The sequence below is a fragment of the Aquarana catesbeiana genome, linkage group LG11, assembly GCF_042186555.1.
Source record: "Aquarana catesbeiana isolate 2022-GZ linkage group LG11, ASM4218655v1, whole genome shotgun sequence".
Lineage (NCBI taxonomy): Eukaryota > Metazoa > Chordata > Amphibia > Anura > Ranidae > Aquarana > Aquarana catesbeiana.
The window spans coordinates 36,004,701-36,017,688 of NC_133334.1; positions in this window are offsets into that span (position 1 = coordinate 36,004,701).

Sequence of the window (12,988 nt, forward strand, 5' to 3'; positions counted from 1 at the left end):
ACCATCTGAACAAGTAGATGTAGTGCAAAAACAGTTCAACAACTCATCTTGTTATCTTTAATAAACGATAAATTTTCTCAGAACAAGTATTTATTTCCAGGCTGGCACAAAGTAAGCGCATTAAATCATTGGCAATCATTCAAGCCGGGGCTGCTCCGGCCCATCATCGTGACTATGATGTAGGGATCCAGTAAGTAACACAACGGGAGGCATTTCAATAAAGGTAATTTGAATACTGCATTTGGAAGGGAGAAAAGAGGATTCTGTATATTTTAGGAAACTCTCATTCATCAAACACCGCGGCTCTTTCATTTTTTTTTAACTCGCGGCAAACTTTATAGTCCGGGGAGTTGAACTGACAAAAGTTGAGGCGCAAAAGTGGGGGGCCGGATTATTTATGGTGTTGGTGTGGAGTGATGGGAGGAAATCTATTGAAGTGCATCACAGAGAAGCTGATAAGCTCCTGAAATGTATCAGATTTATCCGATCTCTTATAAGGACGGCCATACATACTTAGTCTGCAACTAAACAAAGAGACACCCAAAGGAACTTCTTCTAACCTTTATGTAACTCCAGTCTTATGTGAGCGGAAGAGAATCTAAAAATCACATTTCTTTTACTCTCCTCCTCCGTTTTGCACTTGATATCCCAGATAGCAAGGATAACGTGCCACAAACTTGTGGCAGTGTTGAATTTTAAAGTGGAGTTCCACCCACTTTTACAACTCTTCAGCATCCCTCACTAAACTGTGCACTGTAAACAAATTGGATATTTTTTTTTTTTCTCAGCACCTACTGTATATCTGCTGTATTCATTTTTCACTTCCTCCTCCCTGGCCGCGGCCCATCGCATCATTTCCTGTTTGCAATGCCTTCTGGGAAGGGGCTGCAACTTCCTCTGAAACTGCCGTTGCTATGGAAACCTGACCTGAAACCTATTACACTGCTTGTGCTGCACTGAGCATGTGCGAGATCTGCAAGGCTGAGATCCAGGAAGAAATACAGTCTGGCTTCAGATGCCCACACTTAAGATGGCCACGGCCTGCTGTAAGTTTATAAAATAACAAACTACTGCTATAAACTAACAAAACAGACCTTAGTTTACAGACTAACTTTACCAGAATACATTAAGCTTGTGTATTATAGGGGTATTTTTATTTAAAAAGTATAATTTCGGCCGGAACACCACTTTAAGTCTGTTAAAGTGGAGTTCCACCCACTTTTACAACTCTTCAGCATCCCTCACTAAACTGTGCACTGTAAACGAATTGGATATTTTTTTAATTTTTTTTCTCAGCACCTTCTGTATATCTGCTGTATTCATTTTTCACTTCCTGCTCCCTGGCCGCGGCCCATCGCATCATTTCCTGTTTGCAATGCCTTCTGGGAAGGGGCGGCAACTTCCTCTGAGACTGCCGCTGCTATGGAAACCTGGCCTGAAACCTATTACACCGCTTGTGCTGCACTGAGCATGTGCAAGATCTGCAAGGATGAGATCCAGGAAGAAATACAGTCTGGCTTCAGATGCCCACACTTAAGATGGCCACGGCCTGCTGTAAGTTTATAAAATAACAAACCACTGCTATAAACTAACAAAACAGACCTTAGTTTACAGACTAACTTTACTAGAATACATTAAGCTTGTTTATTATAGGGGTATTTTTATTTAAAAAGTATAATTTCGGCCAGGACACCACTTTAAGCTTGTGTATTATAGGGGTATTTTTATTTAAAAAGTATCATTTCGGCCGGAACACCACTTTAACCACTTAAAGTGGAGGGCCACCCTGAAAAAAAAAAAATCACCAAAAATCCTTAAAAAAATAAAAAAAAAAACATTTGAAAAAAAAAAAAAATTTTTAAACGTACCTAAACCCTTGTTGCTAGGCAGTCTTCCTAATCTGCCTCTTCCTCCTCTGCGGCGTGTTCTGCTCCTCGGTGAGCGGCCCCGTTGCCTTCTAGGAACTGTGTGTGTTCCCAGAGAACACCACGGGGCCATTCACAGAGCGCCGCTCACGCGTGCGCAGTAGGAAACTGGCAGTGAAGCCGCAAGGCTCCACTGCCTGTTTCCCTTACTTAGGATGGCGGTGCCGGGACCCGAGAGCCGAGGGACGGGACGGCCTCGGGCAGCCGACATCGTGGGCACCCAGGGCAGGTAAGTACTTATTTAAAGTTAGCAGCTACAGTGTTAGTAGCTGCTGACTTTAATTTTTTTTTTTTTTTTAGGACGGAATCCCGCTTTAAGCCCCGGACCATTTGGCTGCCCAAAGATCAGAGCACTTTTTGCGATTTGGCACTGCGTCGCTTTAACTGACAACTGCGCGGTCGTGCGACGTGGCTCCTGAACAAAATTGACGTCCTTTTTTCCCCACAAATAGAGCTTTCTTTTGGTGGTATTTGATCACCTCTGCGTTTTTTATTTTTTGCGCTATAAACAAAAAAAAGCGACAATTTTGAAAAAAAAACGCAATATTTTCTTACTTTTTTGCTATAAAAAATATCCCCCAAAAATATATAAAAAAAAAAGCATTTTTTTTTCCTCAGTTTAGGCCTATACATATTCTTCTACATATTTTTGGTAAAAAAAACCCCGCAAAAAGCGTTTATTGATTGGTTTGCGCAAAAGTTATAGCGTCTACAAAATAGGGGATAGATTTATGGCATTTTTATTAATAATTTTTTTTTTTACTAGTAATGGTGGCGATCAGCGATTTTTATGGTGACTGCGACATTATGGCGGACAGATCGGACACTTTTGGAGCTATTTTGGGACCATTCATATTTATACAGCGATCAGTGCAATTAAAAATGCATTGATTACTGTGTAAATGTGACTGGCAGTGAAGGGGTTAACCACTAGGGGGCAGTGAAGGGGTTAAGTGTGTCCTAGGTAGTGATTCTAACTGTAGGGGGGAGGGGCTATGTGTGACACGACACTGATCACCGCTCCCGATTACAGGGGCATTGTTTACATTGTTTACATCAGCATTTACCCATTCTTCCTCTCCGTGAGACAATTGCGGGACCCGCGATCACTCTCACGGAGGTCGCAGCGGGCGCGCCCGCAAACCACTTTTTAAAGGGCAACGTACAGGTACGTTAATCTGCCTGTACGTGCCCTTCTGCCGACGTATATCGGCGTAAGCCGGTCGGCAAGCGGTTAACTTGCTGCACATTTTCACTGGCAAGTTGAATACTTGAAGTCTCCAGCAAGCGCAAAGTTGCAGTGGTGAGTCTACAGCAGGAGCTCTGCAAGACTACAGCATGAAAATTCAGCCACAGTGACCCCCTGTGGTGGGATGACTATCGCACAACATAACTGAACCAGAACTTGCAGAATGTTTGCGGAGAAACTCGATCCGAGGTCATGCAATGCAGACTTGCTGCAATTGTGCAACAAACTTGTGAAGTCTGGCAAGTCTAGCAATAGATTAGAAAGTCATTTTCAAACTTGCAGCACCATTGGTTGCTATCTTGGATGTTGTTGTAACACAGAAACTGTACAAAGACAAACTATAATGGTTTGGGTGTCAATTTTCTTTTTTTTTTTTTTTTTGTTTAAATGTTTCAAAACTTTGCAGAAAGTAATGCAAAAGGGGGCATACTTTTTTTTTTTTAACCGCTTGCTTACTGGACACATTCACCCCCTCCCTGCCCAGGCCAATATTCAGCTTTCATCGCTGTCGCACTTTGAATGACAGCTGCGCGGTCATGCAACACTGTACCCAAACTAAATGTTTATCATTTTTTTCAAACAAATAGAGCTTTCTTTTGGTGGTATTTAATCATGCTGGGTTTTTTTATTTTTTGAATATAGGAAAAAATACTGAAAATTTTGAAAGAAATATATATATTTTTCTATTAGTTTGTTATAAAATTGTGCAAACAGGAAAATTTTCTCCTTCATTGATGCGCGCTGATGAGACTGCACCGATGGGCACTGATGAGGTGACACTGATGGGAACAGATAGGTGGCACTGATGGGCACTTTTTGGCACTGGTAGGTGGCAATGATAGGTGGCATCGATGGGCACTGATAGGTAGCATTGATGGACACTGATGAGACGGCATTGGTGGGCACTGATGAGGAGGCACTGATGAGGCTGCACTGATAGGCGATGCTGATGGGCACTGATGAGCACTGATAGGTGACATTGATGGGCACTGATAGGCGGCACTGAAAGGTGGCACTGATAGGCAGCACTGATAGGCGGCACTGATGGGCACAGATCAGTGGCACTGAAGGGTACTGATAGGCTGCACTGATGGGCACTGATAGGTGGCACTGATGGGCAGCACTGAAAGGTGACATTGGTGAGGAGGCACTGATTGGCAGCACTGGTGGGCACTGTTGGGACTGCACTGATAATCGGGACACTGATAATCAGTTCCCTAATAATCAGTGCTGTTGTCCCTTTAACACAAGCCAGTTATCGGCTCTGTTTTTCTCTCCTCACCAGTGTCGGACCGTCCATCGAGGGCGCACGGGTGCCTACTCCTCTATCCATGCATCCAGGCCCCTTAATCTAAATACAGGGCACCGGGCTCATGGATTCCAATGGCTGGGGATGTTTTTTTGAAGCACCTGATTAGAGCCAGAGGCTCTAACAGGCTTCAAAAAAAGGGTGGTCTCTGAGCACAGACCACTGCACTCCGATCCCACCCTGTTGCGTGATGATAGCAAATAAATGTTCGCTGTTTTCACACTAAAGTTGCTCCCCGCCAACCTGGAGGCAGAACGTGAGACCTGTTTCCCCATTGGCCAAAGCACCAGGCATTCTTATTGGATGCCTAGCGCTTTGGTGGAAGAGGAGACACACAGCGGAGGAAGCTGGAGGAGAGGACACCACAGCCCTCCACACGAGCAGGTAAGTGAGGGAATGCCCACGGTGGGGTGTGTGCTGTCAGTGCTGCATCGCCCAGCGGGAAAGGGGGGTGCTGTCTCAGTGCCATGCCGCCAGGGGGGCATGGTGTTGTTTATTTGCCGCCCCCCCAAAAGAAGAACCCACCAGTTGCCACTGCTCCTCACGCTGTCAACGTAAGGAGTAGTGGTGGCTGGTGGGTTCTTCTTTTGGGGGGTAGTAAACAAACAAAGAAAAGCCGATGACTGTCTTGTGTTTACTTCCGTGATCAGCTGTCATTGGACAGTGCTGCTGTGATTGGCCCTTTACCCTGATCTGTGATCAGTTGAGTCCTAAGGATGGATGCCCTCCCAGCCATCTAAGCCCGCACTGTAGCCATCTTTCGACTATAGCGCGGGCAGGAAGTGGATAAAAATAAAACGCTTTATGTTTAATAATACTTTTTAATGTTACTAAGAAAAAAAAGGAAAAAGAAAAAGCTTTGATTGGCATCTAAGACAGAAAGCCAAACATGAAAGTTAATGAGAGATCTTGGAGCCTGCCCCAGTTGAAGGCCTTTAGGTCGGAATGCGTCAGGCTTGCTATACATGCTTCTCACATTGCTTTTACTACCATTTTTTGTGATCACATTTTATCTGTCCGAGTTCTGGATATTTGGTTGCCAAACCTGGATCCATACTTGCTGATTGATCCAACGTCTGCTTCTGGAGTGATCTCTCTACAGGCTCCGTCTACTTCTGAGTTGGTACTACCGATGAGCATCTGGCTTTCGGCCAACATAAGCCTGATTGACCCGCTGTCGTATGGCAGGTGGGTCCACCTTGTCTGGTAAGAAGTATTTATCTACAACCTTCCATTAGATGAATGTCCATCCCGTTTTGTGCCACACAGTCATCTTCTTGCCTACATCATCCCATCATTTGTCACTGAGGATTTTATTACAGCGATCTGATTGGACACAATTTTTATGAAGTTCATTCATACTTCTTTTTTTCAGTGTTTGGACTCTATCATGTTATAGTCACTATACACCATTATTGTTTTGCATTGTTTTTCACATCCTCATGAGGTTTTGAATATTATTACTTTGTGTCATAGCACTTATACTCACCATTTGTTTTGATATACCTTGGCCCACCACACCTATGGTGTTCCATTTAGGTATATTTATATTTACACTTTTGTTTATATATTTCAATGAGAGATCACATGACCTGTTCCTTTTCGGGGGCCACTCTCCATATAGTTACATAGTAGGTGAGGTTGAAAAAAGACACAAATCCATCAAGTCCAACCTATGTGTCATGTTTAAGCAGTAATCTTTGTCTGTCAGCTTACCTCTCCTCCATGTGTTCACCTTTAGAGGCCAGCCACTGCATTGCAAGCCTACCTTGCTGATCAACCATTGTGTGTTTAGCTTTCGTGTGCTTCTTGCTGTGTCTCCCACATCTGATTCCAGTTCCTGATCTTGGCCTGTTCTCGACTATCCCTGTCTGCTAGTCACCCCGACCTTTGGCGTGTTCTATGTTCATCCTTATCTGCTAGTCGCCCCGACCTTGGCTTATCCCTTTAATCTCCTTGTTTTTCCAGCCTGCTGCTTCCTTCCTCTTTCTCCTGTAGTCTACCGTGAGCAGGAGCTGTGAGACCCTGGGGGCCGCGACCTGGATCCAGACTGCAGCCCAGTCCATCCTCACCACTAGAGGCTCTGGTGAACACCTGCTGGCTCTTAGACTCTGCGCCCTGGGGAATCTATGCTCTAGCTCCCAGTGGGATCTGTGTTGATGCTCCAGTAGAAATGCTTTCTGAACCTCCCAGAGTTCAATCTGCAGCAGTCAGTCCTAGGGTCCACTACCTTAGCGGTGCACTTCTGACTCCTACAGAGTACTTCTGTCACCTAGACTCAGGTGACCTGACACTATGTGTGTGATTATATGTCGGTATTACATTGTATATCCCTGTATGTTGTGGTTGTTCAGGTGCTTATCTAATAGTTTCTTGAAACTATCGATGTTCCCCGCTGAGACCACCGCCTGTGGAAGAGAATTCCACATCCTTGCTGCTCTTACAGTAAAGAACCCTCTACGTAGTTTAAGGTTAAACCTCTTTTCTTCTAATTTTAATGAGTGGCCACAAGTCTTGTTAAACTCCCTTCCGCGAAAAAGTTTTATCCCTATTGTGGGGTCACCAGTACGGTATTTGTATATTGAAATGATATCCCCCCTCAAGCGTCTTTTCTCCAGAGAGAATAAGTTCAGTGGTCGCAACCTTTCCTCATAACTAATATCCTCCAGACCCTTTATTAGCTTTGTTGCCCTTCTTTGTACTCGCTCCATTTCTAGTACATCCTTCCTGAGGTCTGGTGCCCAGAACTGGACAGCATACTCCAGGTGCGGCCGGACCAGAGTCCATTCTATGCCGGTTGATAGTAGGGCCAGGGAAGCACATCAGAGTAGCACAGATTTTTTTTTAAAGCTTCATAAAAAGAGAAGGTTCATCTCGCAAACTTACGCACATATTCTGTTTTAAGTAATAAAACTGGGCTGCGACGGGCAACATTAGCAGTAAAGTTATTAAAATGTGAAATTATGTTCCAATCTCTTAATTAGTGAAGAAGCTCGCAAAGCTTTAGAGATTTCATTTAAAACAAATTTAGAAGAGATCTAGATGAATAGATTATTCGTCATTATATGCGCACCCTCTTCCCCGTCTCCCCCCCCCCCGCTGCTGTCGCAAGCTATAAATCCTTCTGCTTTGTTGTGAGGGTCTGACTGGAGCTGTTGGGAGAAAGTTATGGGCTGCTAAATTTTAGTTTCGTGAATTGTGATCTGACAACATTCTGCTCAATTATTAAAAGAAAATAAATCTGTCAGGTATGGCTAAATGGCACAATGTTCTAGTCCTAGTGCCTGTAAAAACGAGGAAAAAGTTCTCAGTAAAGTGCATGTACACCCTAAAAATGAGCTTCTCTTTTGATTTGTTAAATATTCGATTGAAAGTGTTTTCTTATATCAGTTCTGCCACACTCTTATGTAACTTTTCTGTGTTTTATTGAACTGCATAGAGTGGAGAGGGATTAGAACCCCCGTTAGGGAGATTCACTCTCTCTATTGGTCCTGTTTACAATTATCATTGAAAGTGAAAGTAAAAGAAAGCCCCACATTTTGGGTTGTCCTCAGAAAAATAATAGAGGGGAAATCTTCCAATTGGGACACTAGTTCTGGTGACCTTGGGGGGGGGTCTGCAAGAGATTCCTTAATTTGCAAGAATTCCCTCTCACTTCCTGTTTGGCTATGGGACAGGAAGTGAAGGTAAATCTCCCCAATGGGACAAAGAAGGCAAAAATAAACCTTACAGGGGTAATAACCTAATAACCCTCCCTTACTCTATCCAAATTGAAAAACAAAAAAAAAAAAGTTTTGCCTATAGTTCTACTTTAAATACACTAACAAATTGAAGCCACATTTCAGCTCACACTTTATAAGCAGCGACAGCAAACCAGTTTGCTTTCTTTTCTTTTGGGATAAAGGTTTTACATGAATAAATAAAAGCTGATCATTGTAAACACCCGTGTCAGTGGTAAATGGTTCGTCTCATCCATGTAAACTGATACATTCTGCTGGAGAGCTTGTGCTTTTGAAAAACAACAGGCTTGCTGACTGGATCACCAGATGAAAATGCAAGAGAGAAAGCCTAAAAAAGAAAAGGAATGCAGCCATCACAGGTAAGAATTGGTAAGCTGCATTATATTTATAATACAGTGGGGACGGAAAGTATTCAGGCCATTTGCTAAAATCATTTAAGTTCATTTTTTTTTCCTCATTAATGTACACACAGCACCCCATATTGACAGAAAAACACAGAATTGTTGACATTTTTGCAGATTTATTAAAAAAGAAAAACTGAAATATCACATGGTCCTAAGTATTCAGACCCTTTGCTGTGACACTCATATATTTAACTCAGGTGCTGTCCATTTCTTCTGATCATCCTTGAGATGGTTCTACACCTTCATTTGAGTCCAGCTGTGTTTGATTACACTGATTGGACTTGATTAGGAAAGCCACACACCTGTCTATATAAGACCTTAAAGCTCACAGTGCATGTCAGAGCAAATGAGAATCATGAGGTCAAAGGAACTGCCTGAAGAGCTCAGAGACAGAATTGTGGCAAGGCACAGATCTGGCCAAGGTTGCAAAAAAAATTCTGCTGCACTTAAGGTTCCTAAGAGCACAGTGGCCTCCATAATCCTTAAATGGAAGACGTTTGGGACGACCAGAACCCTTCCTAGAGCTGGCCGTTCGGCCAAACTGAGCTATCGGGGGAGAAGAGCCTTGGTGAGAGAGGTAAAGAAGAACCCAAAGATCACTGTGGCTGAGCTCCAAAGATGCAGTCGGGAGATGGGAGAAAGTTGTAGAAAGTCAACCATCACTGTAGCCCTCCACCAGTCGGGGCTTTATGGCAGAGTGGCCCGACGGAAGCCTCTCCTCAGTGCAAGACACATGAAAGCCTGCATGGAGTTTTCTAAAAAACACCTGAAGGACTCCAAGATGGTGAGAAATAAGATTCTCTGGTCTGATGAGACCAAGATAGAACTTTTTGGCCTTAATTCTAAGCGGTATGTGTGGAGAAAACCAGGCACTGCTCATCACCTGTCCAATACAGCCCTAACAGTGAAGCATGGTGGTGGCAGCATCATGCTGTGTGGGTGTTTTTCAGCTCCAGGGACAGGACAACTGGTTGCAATGGGGCGAAAGATGAGCCAAGTACAGGGATATCCTGGATGAAAACCTTCTCCAGAGTGCTCAGGACCTCAGACTGGGCCGAAGGTTTACCTTCCAACAAGACAATGACCCTAAGTACACAGCTAAAATAACGAAGGAGTGGCTTCACAACAACTCCGTGACTGTTCTTGAATAGCCCAGCCAGAGCCCTGACTTAAACCCAATTGAGCATCTCTGGAGAGACCTAAAAATGGCCGTCCACCAACGTTTACCATCCAACCTGACAGAACTGGAGAGGATCTGCAAGGAGGAATGGCAGAGGATCCCCAAATCCAGGTGTGAAAAACTTGTTGCGTCTTTCCCAAAAAGACTCATGGCTGTATTAGATCAAAAGGAGCTTCTACTAAATACTGAGCAAAGGGTCTGAATACTTAGGACCATGTGATATTTCAGTTTCTCTTTTTTAATAAATCTGCAAAAATGTCAACAATTCTGTGTTTTTCTGTCAATATGGGGTGCTGTGTGTACATTAATGAGGGAAAAAATGAACCTAAATGATTTTAGCAAATGGCTGCAATATAACAAAGAGTGAAAAATTTAAGGGGGTCTGAAAACTTTCCGTCCCCACTGTAGATGTTTGCTTTTGGGATTGTTACTGAGTTAAAACATTGAGTACTATTGTTCTGGTATTTGTTCTAGTACATGATTGGCCTGTTCTGAGGAGGGTTGTTGGGCTAACCCTGTGTGGCGTTAACAGAAAATTATTTTGGAACATGGATACAGAGCAATCTAAGCCCCTTTCTTTACCAAGAGCTGTTAGACCTCCTGTAGTTTAGGCGTCTTCATCCAAGGTGGCTGGAAAGAGGTGAAGAAGACGACTATCTGCAGGCGGCACTCTATACAAGACCAATCACTGGGAGGTCTATTGCTTTGTTAATAGATCGGAATGTGGGACTGCACTAGTGTTATTTTACACATTATAATTCATTTATTCTGCATGAATTGAGTTTCCCTTTGATTTTATTGATTGTTGTGCTATGAGAAGATTTCACTTTACGTAACAAGGATTATAGGTGTTTATATATTATGAGTGTTTTCCCCAGAGATTTTGGATTATACACCATTTAGGAGTAATATTAAAGTGGTTGTAACAGCTGAAGGTGTTTTACCTTCATGCAGTCTAAAATACCTTCTGTGTGCTGCAGCCCCCCCAATACTTACCTGAGCCCCATCTCGATCCAATGATGGGCACAAGAGCAGTGGCTTTCCCGGGTTTCTACTTTCTCATTGAAGGGGAAGAGGAAGAGGAAAAGAAAGGGAAGGGGAAAGAGGAAGGGGAAGGGAAAAGAGAAGAAGAAGAGAAAAGGAGATGGAAAGGGGAAGAGGAAGAGAGCCCCATCTCAATCCCATTGTAGGATCGAGATGGGGCTCAGGTAAGTATTGGGGAGGCGGTAAAACACATTTTCAGCTGTTACAACCACTTTAATATTAATAATAAATGGTGTATAATCCAAAATCTCTGTGAGAAAATGATGGGCACAAGAGCAGCGGCTTTCCTGGGTCTCTACTTTCTCATTGGCTGAGACAGCAGCTAGTACCATTGGGTCCTGCTACTGTCAATCACAGCCAGTGAGCCAATGAGGAGAGAGCAAGGGGGGGGGGCAAGCTCTGTGTGTGAATGGACACGCAGAGCAGAGGCTCATGAGCGAACCTGCTGGGGTGCCCCCATAGCAAGCTTCTTGCTATGGGGGCATGCTACAAGAGGGAGGAGCCATCAGAGGATGGCCCGAGAAGAGGAGGATTGGGTCTGCTCTGTGCACAGAGCAGGTAAGTATAACGTGTTTGTTATTAAAAAATAAATAAATCTGCTAATAAGGCTGGGTTCACATTATTGCGAACTGGATGCATCCCCGCATCCAATTCGCATGTCAGGAGATTGTGACCGGCTCTCTATGGAGCTGGTTCACATATCTCCAGGGTGGCTCTGGAGCTAATTGCACCGGAGTCCTGTGCGTCTTCTGGTCCGTTTCAGGTCCGAATGCAGCCCAAAATTTAGGCTGAAATTTGGCGAATTGACTAACCTAAGGGGTTAATCCTCTGCATTGTGTAAAAAGGCTGTTTGATTCTGTCTTCTCTGACCCTCCCCTTCTTCCACAGTCCCCAATCCATCTCCTGATCGAACAGAGCCTTGGGGGCACTCTGCACATGCTCAGTTTTGTGTGCATTGCTAGAGAGATGTTTTTTTTTTTTTTTTCTTGGGAGGGTGCATGTTATCAGCACAGGGCCAATCAGCACTGTCCAGACAGAGGGTCAGGGGTCCTGCCGCATCATGGGACAGTCAGAGGAGAATGAAAACTCCTCCCACAAGCTTTAAGCAGACACTGTTAGAAGTCACAAAACTGCTATATACTGCTGATGAGAAAAGGTATTTAGCAGTTTATTTTTACTAAAATAATTGCATTTCTGTGTACTGTGGGAGACCAGATATAGTGAATGCAGGGTCCTGGGTTTAGTAACACTTGAATTATTTTACACAGTCACCTAGATATTTTTGGGATAGCGCTGCACTTTTTTGTGACTTTTACTAGAAAGTTTGGCGAGCCGCTGAAAGTACCATTGTAAAGTAGACATGTGCACAACAAAAAAAAAAATTGTTTCGCTTTGTTTCGTTTCTTTACGTTTCCGTTGATTCGTAATTTCGGAAGACGCGAGTTTTCATATTCGGACGCGTTCGTGTTTTCGTAACAGTTATATTTTCGTTGATACAAAATGATTCGTAATTCCGTTTAGTCTACTTTTCTTTGATTCGAAATTCGTAATTTTGTTAGATAATGGTTTTCGTTTATTCGGTACACTACTCGTAAGTTAGTAATTGTTACTTTTGTGAGATTTGCCTTTTTCGTTGATTCGTACTTTCGTAGGAAATAAAGAATAAAAATCCTATGCTTGCTTTTCTAATAAGTCCTGTACTTACTCCAGTCCACTCCCTCAGTCACCAGACCCGACTCCGTCTCCTCCTCAGCTGAATCTAAAGAGATTCAGGAATGCCGTGTGACTCCGACACAAAAGGGATAAGATGATTGGCTAAAGATATTAAGTAAGATACATCATTCACTAATACACTGCTCAGTCCACAGAACGATTCGAGAACACGAAATTACGAACATACATATTAACCGCTTGCCAACCATCCGCCGCAGTTATGCCCCGTACACACGGTCGGATTTTCCGATGGAAAATGTCCGATCGGAGCGTGTTGTCGGAAATTCCGACCGTGTGTGGGCTCCATCGGACATTTTCCATCGGATTTTCCAACACACAAAGTTGGAGAGCAGGAGATAAAATTTTCCGACAACAAAATCCGTTGTCGGAATTTCCGATCGTGTGTACACAAATCCGACGGACA